Here is a 14,597-nt window from a genome sequence, read left to right on the forward strand (position 1 = left end):
TTGGAGAATTTATTTTACTACCAATCCAACTGATTATTGCCAATCCTTAATAAACCAAAGACATTACAGAGCATTTGTTCAGGCTAGATTCAGTGGATTCCCTCTAGCGGTCATAGTTGGTAAATATCTAAAGATTCCCTCCTGTCAATTTTTTCCCCATGGCTCCCATGCCACTCCTATTGCACTGTAATTTATATTTTACTTTGTGTGATGTATTAATTTGGCCTCTCGTGAACAATCTCCCAGGAAGATACAACCATTAGTAAATACCTCTCCTACTTTTTAACTGATCACAAGATCACCATTACCTGTAATATATTCAAATACTACCTCAATTCAATGGCAGCAAAGCAGCAGATATTATCTGTTAACATTGCATTTTCCCCTCTCATTTTCTTTTTAACCCTTTTAACCTCTTTTAATTGAGATGGGCAGCACACAAACATAATGAATAAAATACATGACAAACAAACAAACAAATAAATAAATGATATTTTTATGATCTGTGGAGTGTCAGAGTCCTTAGCAACCCCTGGTTCCAGAACAGAAAACAAGTTGTAGAATTCACAGAAGGCCGGCTTCAGAAAAGGAACAGTCTGGCATGCGTTTAATCACACAACTGCAAACAAAGTTAGCGCTGGGAGCAATCCCCTCCTGGCGCCTTACATGCTTTTCCCACCTGGCTCCACCCCCCACCTAACCAGCATCCGGTGGCTGACATGATAAGAGCAGGCCTCTGGCTCTCTGCTCTGTTCGGCAATTCAGAACACGCTGCCGGTGCCTGGCCTCCTGGTGATGTCCCAATGCCAATCAGCACTGTCCTAAAATTGCTGTCCAGGAGCCAGGTTCTAGGTGACAAAAATCTCTTCGGAGAAAGGATAGATTGTTAGGAATTACCCATTTGCACCCTGGAATTGTTGCTGCTCCTCCCGAGGAAACCACAGGAATTGAGTTTCTTGTGGTTGGTGGAAAGTTGAAGATTTACAGTTGACCCTTAATTGCTGCGCAGTCTTATTTTTTTGTTATTTTTTGTTATTTGTTATTTTTATTTTTTTTAATTTTGTTTTTATGGACATTTGACCAACAAAAGCCTGACTTTCTTAATTACTTTATGACCTAAGACAGATATTCCATATGGCAATGAAGATCAAAGTTTCTTGGTGAATGTCTTCTTTCTGAAATTAAGAAAGGGAAGAAAAAAATGGCTATTTTAAAGGATTTTAATTTAAAAGCAAAATGCTTAATGAGAAAGATCCAAGAAATAAAGGGGATAAAGGGAGCAGTGATTTTTTTTTAAAGAATAGACATTTTTTTCTGATGAAAATCCCTTTGAAAATAGCAATAGTTATTAGACTAACAGATTGGACCTTCTTGGGAATGTTGATTGCTTATTATTAAGGACAGGAGATAATTGGTGGATTTTACAAAACAAGAAGATAATATGAACTAAACTGTGAGAATTGTAACTACAGAGAGCTAATTGGGACTAAAGTTCTAAAAATAGAGATAGGAAAACAGAAAAAAGGAGTACCTTGCCTTTTACTTTCACCAAAGTAATCCACATACTTTCAGTTTAATAATGGCAATCACAAGAAAAGCTGCTAAATTAGGAGAAAGAGGGGGGGCTCATTAGAACTCATTAGAACAACTTAAGAGTACGGTTTGAGGATTTCACCAGATTTATTGCAGAAAATGTTTGAAGAATTTGGCAAAAAGATGACTGCAGTGGTTAAAAGGAAGTGGAAAAGGATTTGCTGACATTAAAAAAAGAGAGAAAGAAGTAGTTAAGAAGATTGAAGAACCTGTAGGTCAGTTGGCTACAGGCTTAAAACAAATTACTGTATTGAGAAAATAGAAGTTTTGGAAACTAAGGAAGTATAAATAGAGAAATGGAGAAAGACTTGGATAATGGGTTGATTGGAACTGAGAGAAAGAGTTTTGTTGAAAATTTAGAACAATTTCAGAACAACATGGAGAAGATATTAAGAGTTCTTTTGTATAGTATATAAATCGTCAACTTTTGTATATATCAACTGACTTTTTGTAAAATGATGCATGTAACATTTATTTATAATATAAAATGTTGGTATAATATTACAGAAAAATTATCTAGAACGTATTTCGAATATTTGTTGAAAATGTGGACAACATGAAGGGACATCTTTTCATATTTGGTGGACATGTAACAAAACTAAAAAATAGATTCAAATACATACATTGATGCAGAGGATTTTAAATGTGAATATTCAGTTGATGTCAGAATATTTCCTTTTAGGTCTAATTGACAAATAGAAAAAAGGCATGGAAGACTATTTTAGTATATGATAACTGTGGTGAGATTATTATAATAAAAAATAATAATAATGGAAAGATTCAACACCACCCATCTTGGATGGATGGTTGGTGAATTGATAGATCTGGCTGAGATGAATAAATTAACTTCTTTGATTAGAGAAAAGACATTATATTCTTTCTTTCTTTCTTTCTTTCTTTCTTTCTTTCTTTCTTTCTTTCTTTCTTTCTTTCTTTCTTTCTTTCTTTCTCTTTTCTTCTTTTATATTAGTTTTTATTAGTTTTAATGAGTTTAATTTAATTAAAAGTGTATATATAAAAAGTGTATGTATATAAATTGTATACACACACACACGCACACACTTATACAATGCATATATAAAAATATAATGTATTGATAAACCTTTGTTCTTTGGTATAAATTTTAATTTAGACCAATTACTAACTCACCCCTATGTACAAATCTAATGCATCAAGGCTGGAATCAAAGTATGAAATTCAGGAATAGATAACAAAATATTTATTTTATTATATTTGCTATCTAATTTATGTTTGAATACATTTCAAGAAGAACTATGGATATTATTATCCTATCTAAAACACATTTTGAAAGTTTTAAATGTATGTTAAGTGTCAAAGGGGAAACTTGACATTCTTTATCAAATGAAAAAGTAGATGAAAAGCACATACAAATTCTTGTCCCATTTAATAAATCCTCTGAGAAATCAAATGTAGCTATGTGTGTATGTGTATGCATGTATGTATGGTTCTATATAGCAGGGGTCCTCAGCCTTGGAAACTTTAAAAACTTGTGAACTTGAACTCCCAGAATTCCTCAGCCAGCTGAATTCTGGGAATTGAAGTCCACAAGTCTTAAAGTTGCCAACGTTGAGGACCCCTGCTATATACTGTCCACAGTTTTTAATCAAAAGGGACCTCAACTTTTGTCTATTTCTTTTCCCCAGCCAACCCTGAGAGAGTTTTAGGCTGCGTGCATCCTGGAATCACCCCCGTTTCAGATAACAACTTATTGAAAGGGTAAGTAACTCTCCTGGGGCCTGATTTGCACTACACAGTCATTCTCAGTATGGGTAGCATGGCATGAGCATATTAATATTTATTAGTCATTTCAGGTTCCAATTATACCTAGAATTCTGGAACAAGATGCAGTGGCAGATCATTACTGTAGCCCTGAAGTTATGAAAATGATGATTGAGTTGTAGTTATTTCTCCGGTCAAGACTGTAAGACATTCTCACTAGAATTCAAATTTTGTCTTTTGTAGCTCTGTAATAAAGAGTTATAGATTTGAATATTCACCCATTAAACTCCCACAGTACGTTCTAGATATTTTAGAGCTAGTGGCTGAAAAGTAACTATATTGTAAGGTGTGAAAATTGTGCACATATCCTTTGCCCAAGGTAACATCTGTTAACTGAGGCTTATCAAATTAGAATTTCTGTTACATGCATAGATATGTGCATGGATATTTAGACACATCATGCACAACTCTTTCTCCACAACACTCTTAAATGCATAAATAATTGCTTAGCATTACCACACACTGCAGCCAAGAAAGCCAAGCAAATGCAGGGAGGGAGAAATAATAGCATTTACTGTAACAAATGCATAAATGCAAATTCCTGCATTTGGAATTTTGTAATATTAATTGTTTATGCTTAAAATATTGTAATAAAACTAGTTGTTCATCTCACACTGAAGTCCACAGGGGAATTAGGAGATCAACTATATGTACTGCTATACTAATTTCTCAAGACTTGTGTTCACTAGACTTGCCAAACCTCAGGCTCATCTTTCTGCATAACTTTGACATGAAATCATATAAAGTATTTCTCATCACTGAATGGAATAATAATAAACCAAAAAGTTATAATTAGCATATCTGTTCATACAGACACAATTGTATGAAGTAGTAGACCTGAACAAAAAAAATCAGACTGTTTTATCATTTTCAGCACATTCTATCTAAAGTTACACAGTTTAAAAATAATAGATTATCTGAGACCAGTTCAGACTGACAATTTTTACATCCAGTAATAATGCATTTCAGGGACTTATTCCACTATCTCTTTAAATTAACTTCATTCATGGTTTGAATATCTGTTTCTTAGCTGAATAATAGAGACTATAGTACAGTTGTCAATTAATCAAGGCAACCCTATCTTTGTATGTGACAACCAAGCCATGTTTGAATTTGGATAACATGAAAAAGAAATGATTAACATCTGTAATAATCCCTAATCTATGAGTATACAACAAGGGTATGTAGGTCCTGGCCATAAACAGATTTAAGGTGATACTTTTTGGCAACAATAGTGCAACAACAACAAAAATGATGCAAAAACAAGCAATGAAGGTCAAGAACTGGAGGGCCCCTGGTTTAGATGAGCTGCATGGATTCTGATTGAAACCACTAACAAGTTTGCTTGCAAGATTAGCAAACCTGATGAATCAGGTTCTGGAAATAGCAGAAAGTGAAAATGGCTAACAACTGGAAGAAACCTTTTAATTCAGAAGGATGCAGAAAAGGGAAACAAACCAAAAAATTACAGGCCAATCACTTGCCTGCCAAGAACATATAAATTACTTACAGGAAATTTTGCAAACCAAATTTATGAGCATCTAGAAAACAAGGATTTGCTGCCTGTAGAACAGAAAGGATGCTGCAAAAATTCAAAAGGAACCAAAGACCAACTGATGTTTGATAAATTGGTTTTGAAGTATTCAAAGAAAAGATGAACAAATTTGTTCATGGCCCCAATTGATTATAAGAAAGCACTTGATTCTGTTCCACACAACTGGATTGAAAAATGCTTAGACATTTTTGGAATTAGCAGCAACATCCAGAAATTCCTGAAGACTTCCATGAAGTTGATGTACGTAAGTTGATGGCCTATGGAGAAGAACTTGGTGAAGTTAAAATCAAAGGAGGAATCCACCAAGGTGACTCACTGTCACCTCTGTTATTTGTACTTTTAATGGCGCTTCTAACAAGCATTTTGAACAAGACAAACTGTGGCTATGAATTGGCTATAAAAGGGTTGAAAATTTCCCATTTGCTCTACATGGATGATTTAAAACTGTTTGGAAAAACAAAAGCTGAATTGAGCTCCCTGCTGAAAAGCACTGAGGAGTTTAGCAAAGACATTAAGATGCAATTTGACATTGATAAATGTGAAACAATTGTTGTTAAGGCAGGAAAATAATGTCAAAGATGATTGATTTGAACTTCATAATGAAGAGTTGAGGGACGCGGTGGCTCAGTGGGTTAGGACGCTGAGCTTGTCGATCGGAAGGTCGGCAGTTTGGCGGGTCGAATCCCGAGTGCCGCGTAGCAGAGTGAGCGCCTGTTACTCGTCCCAGCTTCTGCCCACCTAGCAGTTCGAAAGCACGTAAAAATGCAAGTAGAAAAATAGGGACCACTACGGTGGGAAGGTAACAGCGTTCCGTGCGCCTTTGGCGTCTAGTCATGCCGGCCACATGACCACGGAGATGTCCTCGGACAAGCGCTGGCTCTTCGGCTATGAAACGGAGATGAGCACCGGCCCCTAGAGTCGGAAACGACTAGCACACATGTGCGGGGGAACCTTTACCTTTTTACCTTTAATGAAGAGTTGATAAAAGCAGTAACACTAGAAGAAGGGTACAAGTATGTAGGAGTTTTGGAAGCTTTTGACCTATTGCACAACCAAGTCAAGGAAGCTACTTCGACAAAATACATAAAATGAATCCGGAAAATCTTGAAATCAAAGCTGAGTTGGGGAAATACCATAAAGGCAATTAACACCTGGGCAGGGCCTGTGATGAGATACTCAGCTGGAATAATTGATTGGACTCATCTAGACCTTGATAACTTGGATCGAAAGACAAGAAAACTAATGACAATGTACCATGCTCTGCACCCAAAAAGTGAAATCAATCGATTGTACTTGCCTAGATCTTAGGATGGCAGAGAACTCTTACAGGTGAAAAAGAAGAAGAACACAGCTTAAATGACTACATAAAAAAGCAAAAGAGCCACTGCTGAAGGAGGTGATCAGGGAAAACCTCTTGAAAACAATGGGATTGAAAACAGAATATTGAAAGGAAACAACTGAGCATCAAATTTCTAATGGAAAAAGAAGCCTATGCACAGTCAATACCTGAAGGACATTAAAGGAAAGGTAGATACAAAGCTAACAAGGGGCTGGTTGAGATCAAGGATGCTGAAGAAAGAAACAGAAGGCTTCATTTTGGCTGCCTAAGAACAAGTCCTGCAGACCAATTCCATGAAAGCAAAAATTCAGCATGTCAATAACAACAGCAAATGTCCCTTGTGCAACAAGGAAGATGAGACAGTGGATCACCTTATCAGAGGCTGCAGCAAAAACTCACAGACTGGTTATCTACAACATCATAATTGAGTTGCCAAAATCATACATTGGAAGCTTTGCCAGAAGTTTGGGTTCAAATGTAGCAAAAATTACTGGGAACACCAAATTGACAAAGCTCTTGAAAATGAACAAGTCAAGATCCTGGGGGGCTTTCAGATCCAAACAGACAGACATCTGACCCACAACATGCCTGACATCACTATTGTGGAAAAGAAAAAAGTCAGGTTCATTGATATTGCAATACCAGATGATGCACAAATTGAAGAGAAACAGCTAGAAAAAAATAACGAAATATCATGATTTGCAAATTGAAGTTGAGCAATTGTGGAGGAAGAAATCAGTGGTTGTACCAATAATAATAGGAGCCCATGGAGCAATACCCAATGGGATCCCTAGATCAGTGTTTTTCAACCACTGTTCTGCGGCACACTAGTGTGCCGCGAGATGTTGCCTGGTGTGCCGTGGGAAAAATTGAAAAGTAATTATAAAATACTTTCTTTGTGTTTATTTGATTCCTATTCAAGAGAATTACTTTATATATAGTCAATATAGGCACAGAGTTAAATTTTTTAACATTTTCTAATGGTGGAGTGCCTCGTGATTTTTTTCATGAAACAAGTGTGCCTTTGCCCAAAAAAGGTTGAAAAACACTGCCCTAGATACATGGACATTTTGAACTTATCAGACCTGATGTCAGGACCCACCCCAAACCATGTCTTAGGAAGACAAAACTCTTGGAGCCAAATCTTAGTCCAAAAGAAATCTTTACTATGACATGCTTGGTTGTAGGAATACAAGACAGGACTTAATATTGTTCTACAAACTAAACCCTTATAAAGAGTTCCTGGTTCAACCCCCCCTTAACCCCATTTGGTCAGTCCCCCATCATTTACCTGGTATCATCCCTCTTGTGGGAAAAAGGAACCTAGGACCTTTTATGTTTATTGCTCTCTTTCATGACACAAGCCAGATGCTCCTACCCTAACCCCCCCTTTTGTTCCCCCAGTTCAAAAGGCTTCTCTTTTCCTTTGAAATGCCTAATACAGGCTCAATACACATTCGTTCCCTCCTCTTCAGGAGATGGCAGGATCCATGGAATAATGTTTTAAACATAAATTTATGAATATGATATAAATGGATTCTGACACCTGAATATTCTAACTTTGCAAAAAACCCCACCTTACTCAGAAATGTCTATATATTCAGATACTACCTTAATGGCTCTTAGGTCCTTGGTTAGGATGTGAACTGTTAAGTTTTTACCAATCCCAGACTATGAATCAAATTGAAGATTAACAACAACAACAACAACCACAACAACAATAATAGAAAAAATCATTTTTTCTTGGAAATATGTGTACATTCATGTGTTTGAAAAGTGGCAGCTGAGATTAGAAGACCCAGTGCATGATGACCTCTGATTCAGATGAACATTTATGAGTGAGATGGGTAGTATATAAATTTAATAAATAAAGTAAATAAATAAGCACTTACCCTGTAGTCAGCTGGATTCGGGGATTGGTTTTAAAATACCTTTATATTTGTATAATGTGCCATAACAAGAGCCGCTTTACAAATTACTGAAAGTTTTTTCTGTCTTTTGCTACCTCAGTGACACACTGAAGGCCAGCATATTTACTGTCAAGGTTTTTCTGCCTTCTCTTTTCCCAGAGGGCTAGGTGTGCTGGTCTGTCACAATAAAGCAAATAATACTACTAGCACAAATAACACAGCTTGGCTGGTATTATTATTTTTAAATAATATTCGCTAGCTGCCAATACAAAGAATGCTTTTAAGAGACAAGGTGTGTAAAGTTCTCATCCCGCTGGTGATTTGGAATGCCATTAAAACTGGTAATTCCACAGAGCTTTGAGAACAGATGTGAGTTCTGGGGGCATCTCCTGCTCTGGGTATGGAAACTGCAGCTGTTTCGTGAGGCCTTTGTCATACTATTATTATTTTTTCTGCTTTTATATTTGAATGTTTACATTTGGAAATCTCACAGAGCCATATTTGGATTAAAGAGACACATAGTTGATGGCAGTGTGCAGGTACATACAATGTGCAGGTACATACAAGCATGAGGGACAAACTCCACACTAAACATTTAAGGAATTATTATCTTAAACAGCCATCTTCATTCTCTCTTTTCTTTTAAAAAAAGGTATTTTATTTTAAAAACATCTAGATGTAGATTTACAGTTTATAAAAAACAAAAGAGGTCTTGCTATTCTGTTTAAAACCTGGTGTACTGCTTATTTCTCATAAATTTCACATTGTGTGTATATGTGTATTGAAGACAGAGGTATATTTCTCTTAAGGCAGAAGAAATGTGGAAAAAAGGAAGAAGCATCTGTTTTAGAAAATGTGAACTGCCACTTCCAGAATTTCTCTTCCAGACTGGAAGAAAAATACCATGGACACAAATTAGTTTCTGTTCTTCCAACTTCCTAAGTTGTGAATTTAAAAGAGGGAGCAAATCCCCAAGCTTTCCTTTAAAACCTACCAGAGACACGTTGCAGAGAAAGGACTACTAGGTAAGATATCTGGGGTGACGGAGAGACCAAAAACAAGCTGACCTGTTATAAAAGTCATGGAATTAGACGCTCTCAGCAAACTTGAGATTCCCTTCTTTGGCTATTGCACTCTTTCACTTCTGATCTCACAGACTGGTGGCTTCCACTAGGTACCAAAAAGACTGCTCAAATTTCATTATACCGTGGTCAGAACCAGGCTTTGGAATCAGTAGTTCATTACGGTAAATTATGCTAGCCTTGTTTGCATCCGAAAGCAGGATTAATCTGGGTTAGTACTTGGACAATAGGGTATATTAGGATTGCTAAGCAGACTGGGAAATTGAAATATATCGAGTAAGAAGAAAACTGCAACTACATACACATTCTTGCAAACTACATGGATACTTTCATAAAGTCCTCAAGAACTGAGCCTACATTGCTGTATAAATTCAAAATTTATCATAGGTGACCAAGTAATGGATGCGAAATACTTTTTCTAGATAATAGACATGTAATTTCAGGGAAGTTGTTGGACTTTTGGTATGTTTATATATGCTAGCCATTGGCCATACTATGAAGCTGTAAACTATTAGAATGTTCATTTTTTGATCTAAAAAAATGGGCTATTTTACTACCAAGGTCAATTGACCAATTTCCTGGTCCCTTCATGCAGTTGCTGATTGGGTGGGTGACTTACTGTATAGGCAAGTAAGGACTTCATGCTTTAGGTTTTTTTCTGGAAGCAGCTTCCTTTTATCAGTGGAGTATAAACTGGCATCCTTCCTGGCATCAATCTCTGAGGACAAGAATAAAGAAATACTGTAGGTTCTTGCTCCACTGAATCTCTGAAGCATCCTGCTGGAAAGCGGCTTATGGTGTTATATGCACTGTTATTTAGAGGCTACATAATTCTATAAGCAGAGTTGCATAGTTCAGATAATGTAATCTTTCAGTTTACCTATCAGAGATTTCTGAAGAATTCCTCCTTATGAAGCCACTTCATAAAACAATACGATTCTTCATCCAGTATGTAAGGAGAAGCCTTTTCTGACTCTTGATGCCAAAGGAAGCTCACCAATGAGATGCAGTAGTGCTGGATTTCACTGAATGTTGATTTATTTCAACTCCCTTGGCTCTTGAAGGTGAATGTTAAAACCTGTTATGTAAACAACAATTGGAATTGTTCCCTGACGTCTGCTATGTGTTCATCTATTCCAATCTATTCCAATGCTCCCGAAAAGCAATATTTACCTAGGGCTAGTATTTGATTTGTAGATGGCCCTCAAAAGATAATTTCTTTTCCTTTAGTGTTCTTTCTGTGCATTGCTTACAAGTATAATCCTGAATCATCAAGTTGAAAATTTGTAATTAGGATTGGAGGAATAAAATGGAATCTTTGTCCAGTCTAGTCTTTTCTGGTAAATTAAATGGGAAGACAGAATATAGATGGAATGAGAAATAGATTACTTCATAAAGTTTACTTTTAAGGAGCAATTGGGAAGGGTGTAGAGGAAGCTAAAATTCCTATTTCTCTAACATAGTGGTAAGAACTTTCAAAATTGTTCCTTGGTGATTAGTGCAAGTTCCATAGTTATGTGCAAACTTTGATCTATTTTTTTTGGAGGCTTGCATTTTCTGTTAAGTTGTTTCATCTCCTTTTTCCAGTGACTCATGCAATGTAGCTCCCCATGTAATATTTAGGTGCTCTTTTGCTCCATATTGCTAAAAGTGTTACTTGTTTCCTTTCAAACTATGTTGGAAAACAGGTTTCACTTGAACTAATTTTCTCAAGTAATGAATACCAGCAAGCTAAATGGTGTCTCTGTGCTTTAAAAGAGATTGGATTATGGACAATCTCACTGTGTTCAAGGAGGGATAGAGGGATAGTGTAGTCCCCTTAGCTGTATTTTCTAACTTAGGTTTGATTGAAATGTTCAGTTAGGGCAGAATTGAGCACTCATTGGAACACTTGTCTTTTGAAATCTCATACTTTGCCAGCACACATCTCCACAAAATGAAAACAGGAATAGAATTAGTAGACTGGAAGAGTCATTATTCACAAGGGAGAAGCCCATGGTTAGCACAGGGGTATCCCAACACTAAAAACAAACAAACAAACAAAAAACTGGGAGAAAGAACAAAATAGGCAATTGATGTGATAGCAGAAATTCCTCTGATAGACAAAGGAAGTCTTAAGAAGCTGGGCTGAGTTCTGGTCATCCACTTCTGCTCTCTCCTTGACTCTGTATTGTCATCAGCTGTCCTTGACAGAAGGGCAAGAACAATACTCAGAATTCTCAACGAGAATGTTGTGTTTGTGTGTGTATGAGAGAGAGTGTGTATGTGTCCCAGTCACACATGCACAGACAGACAGACACACAAATATCTGGGTTGGGTGATGTTTTAAGCTGCATCTCTGCAGCTTTTAAAAAAAATCCTACATTTCTGGAATGCATTTATTGTGGGAATTTAATTTACAGCTTGATTTGAGGGAAATTTTGTATGAACAATAACAATGGGTTATTTGCTTGAAACTTTAAAACTTTGATGTAGAATATGTTCTGGACACATTCTATTTTTTTGCTCTTCAAAAGTGCATAAGACATTTTAATTTTAATTTAAAAATATCCAGGATTCTATCAGATCCCTTGTGGATGATGAATATGGATGTCTCTGGGATCTAGACCTTCCCTTCCCTCAAAACCCACCTAGTGGTCTGCTGCAGTAGGGTGCCCAGGGCTTGGATCTCTGGCATCTTATATTTGGCAGGCTGCTTGATAAACATGCATTTGGAAATACAGCATATCTGCACACAGAGGGGTTTTTTTCTGTGTTTTTGCTAATGTTTTGGGGAGAGGATTGTTTCTATTTTTTCCTTTGTTTTGTTTCATTTTATTTGCAGATATATCTGCATCAGATATATAGATTTTGCACAGGTGCAGAATCTTATATAGACCTAAACATTAGTCCTGTGTCTCTCACTGTTCCTCCCAGTTCTTTTTTCATACAACAGTCACAACGAGGTCTTTCTCTATTCTTAAATACTGTATATCTAGCTGAGTCTTCCTAATCTCATTTTGCTACTATTTACCTTCTTTATCTTTCTCTCTAAATTTTTTAAAAAGTGGTAGAAATGATGCTTTAGTTTCAGGAAATGGTACTAGCAGGCTGTGGTGTTCCCTTCTTGCTTAGTATGTGACAACTGTCCAGTGTTGCTTTGAGGCAGCCTGAAAACTGAAATTATAAAATAACTAAATAAAATAACTAAATTATAAAATAACTAAATAAATGTGGCCTCTAAGCCTTACTTTGTGGGCACACCAATTGCGTATTGATATTACTTCCTGTAGAGAGCATAAACTATGTCTTTGCTAATTGGGAGAGAGCGATTTAGTAGAGGACTGTAGGTAGTGTTGGAAACCCACAGAACAAGCATGAAGAAACTGTTAAGACCCTGCACTTTTCTTAGAGAAAGCTGGCCACTGAGCCATCACTAATGATTGTATGGAGCTCAGTTCCCGTTTTCTTGACCATGACTTAGCCAGCAAAACTGTTTCTAGCAAGTCATCTTCTATAGCCAATATCCTCCAGGTGTGCAGCTCCAGGCTAGCAGTCCCCCCCCCAAAAAAAAGACAATTTAGAGGAAGGGTTACATTCAGGCTGGGACAGATACCCAAAAAGAAGGCTCATAGCCTTCCCCTGCTCAAAAAGCATGCCTTTCCTACTGTGCCTTTGATAGCTTTGGCCTTTATTGGTGGTACTTCACTCCATACTGTATTGACTACAGCAGGGCTTTTCAACCTTTTCACCCATTGTACCACTTTTAGGATAAGGCAATGTCTGGGTACCACCAGTCACCCAACAAGGTGTCAAAAACTTGACCAAAAAAAAGGAAAAAAATGATAAACTACAGGTAGTCCTCAACTTACAACAATGTGCTTAGTGACCGAAGTTACGACGGCACTGAAAAAAGTGACTTATGACCATTTTTCACATTTATGACTGTTGCAGCATCCCCAGGGTCATGTGATTTACATTCGGATGCTTGGCAACTGATTCATACTTATGACGGTCGCAGGGTCATGTGATCACTTTTTGCAACTTTTGACAAACGAAGTCAATGGGTGGGGGGGGGAAGCTCATCACTCAAGGTTGCAGGGTGCCTGTGTGTGTGTGGGAATCCATGGGTCTCTGGTGGAGGGGGGTGGGACTGGGGTGGGTGCCCTCCTTCCTCCCTCTCTCCCATTGTCCTTTCCTTCCTTTCTTTCCTCCTTCTTTGTCTCTTCCTCCTTCCCTCCCTCCCTTCCATTGTCCAGCACTATGCCGGCCAGACCCCAGCCTGAAAAAAATCACGGACTCTGCCTCCGGCTGCAGCTTCTCCTCCAATTGGTCCCGCTTTCCCTGCACAGACCAAACAGGAGATCCGCTCCAGGTTTTCAAGCCAGCCTGCCTGCCCGCCCGCCTGGTTCCTGAGTCAGATGCATCCTTAGGGCTAAGGGGCTGCTCTGGCTGCTGCGTTCCCCGCCTGCCTTTTAAGTCGGGATAGACTGCAGCTGCTCTTCAACTTTGGAAGGAAAGACGCTGGAGATGCCTCTGGGAGATGCTGGAGAGGTGGCTAAGCCAACTCAAGGTTCCTCTTGCTGGGCACAATGCTGGCTGTCTCCCCTGCCTGTTCTCTCTGGCCAGGAATCCTCCTGACTGGCCGCTGGGAATACGCATGGCAGAGGCGCTGCTCATGCCGGAGAGGAGGCCGGGCAGATTGCAGGCACTGGCGGCAGTGCCGGCATGGAGGGCGCTCATGTGTGCGATCAACCTCTGACCCCGAGCAGCACCTCTGCCGTGTGCATCTGTCCCACTCACGTGTGCATTTGCCCTCTGCGTCAGTGCCACTGCCAGTGCCTGCAATCTGCCCAGCCTCCCTTCCCTTTCCTTCCTTCCCTCCCTCTTTGTCCCTTCCTTCCTTCCTTCCCATTGTCCCTACCTTTCTTCTTTTCTTCCTTCCTTCCCTCACTCTTTTGCGAGAGGCCAAGCGGGAATGAAGCAGCCCTCGGGTCTGTGCTGCTGCAAGCACCGGTGTCGCTTGGGCTTCTGCCCAGCTCACTTGCTTGCGGGGAAGGCCTCTGTTACCGCAAAGAGGCCCAAGAGGAAAAGGGGCAGCTGGGGATATCCTGAACTATCTCGTGCTCAACTGCCCGCTTACTGGAGCTGCGCACCAGGATCGAAAGAACCACAACCCATAACAGGAGGCGGCAGCCATGATGAGGCCACTCAGAAGCGTTTTTGTCTCTCCCACCATAACTTCCCCTCTTGTCTCTCTCTCTCTCACCCGCCCCATTGCAAAATAACCCTCCCCTCCATGGTGGCCCCTGCAGCCTATCGGAGAGCAGGAGCCATGG

The 14,597-nt window shown here is 38.7% G+C and overlaps 1 long non-coding RNA gene across 1 annotated transcript in view; it reads left to right on the forward strand.

The window, feature by feature from the left end:
- The window catches only part of LOC308670749, a 64,700-nt gene extending 61,391 nt beyond the window's left edge, over positions 1 to 3,309 (forward strand). Inside the window, exon 3 of the long non-coding RNA XR_014027073.1 lies at positions 3,258 to 3,309. This is a non-coding gene — a long non-coding RNA (uncharacterized lncRNA). The remainder of the gene's footprint in view (positions 1 to 3,257) is intronic.
- The last annotated feature ends 11,288 nt before the right edge of the window (positions 3,310 to 14,597 follow it).

The sequence above is a fragment of the Vipera berus genome (assembly GCF_964194415.1).
Source record: "Vipera berus genome assembly, chromosome: 1".
Classification (NCBI taxonomy): domain Eukaryota; kingdom Metazoa; phylum Chordata; class Lepidosauria; order Squamata; family Viperidae; genus Vipera; species Vipera berus.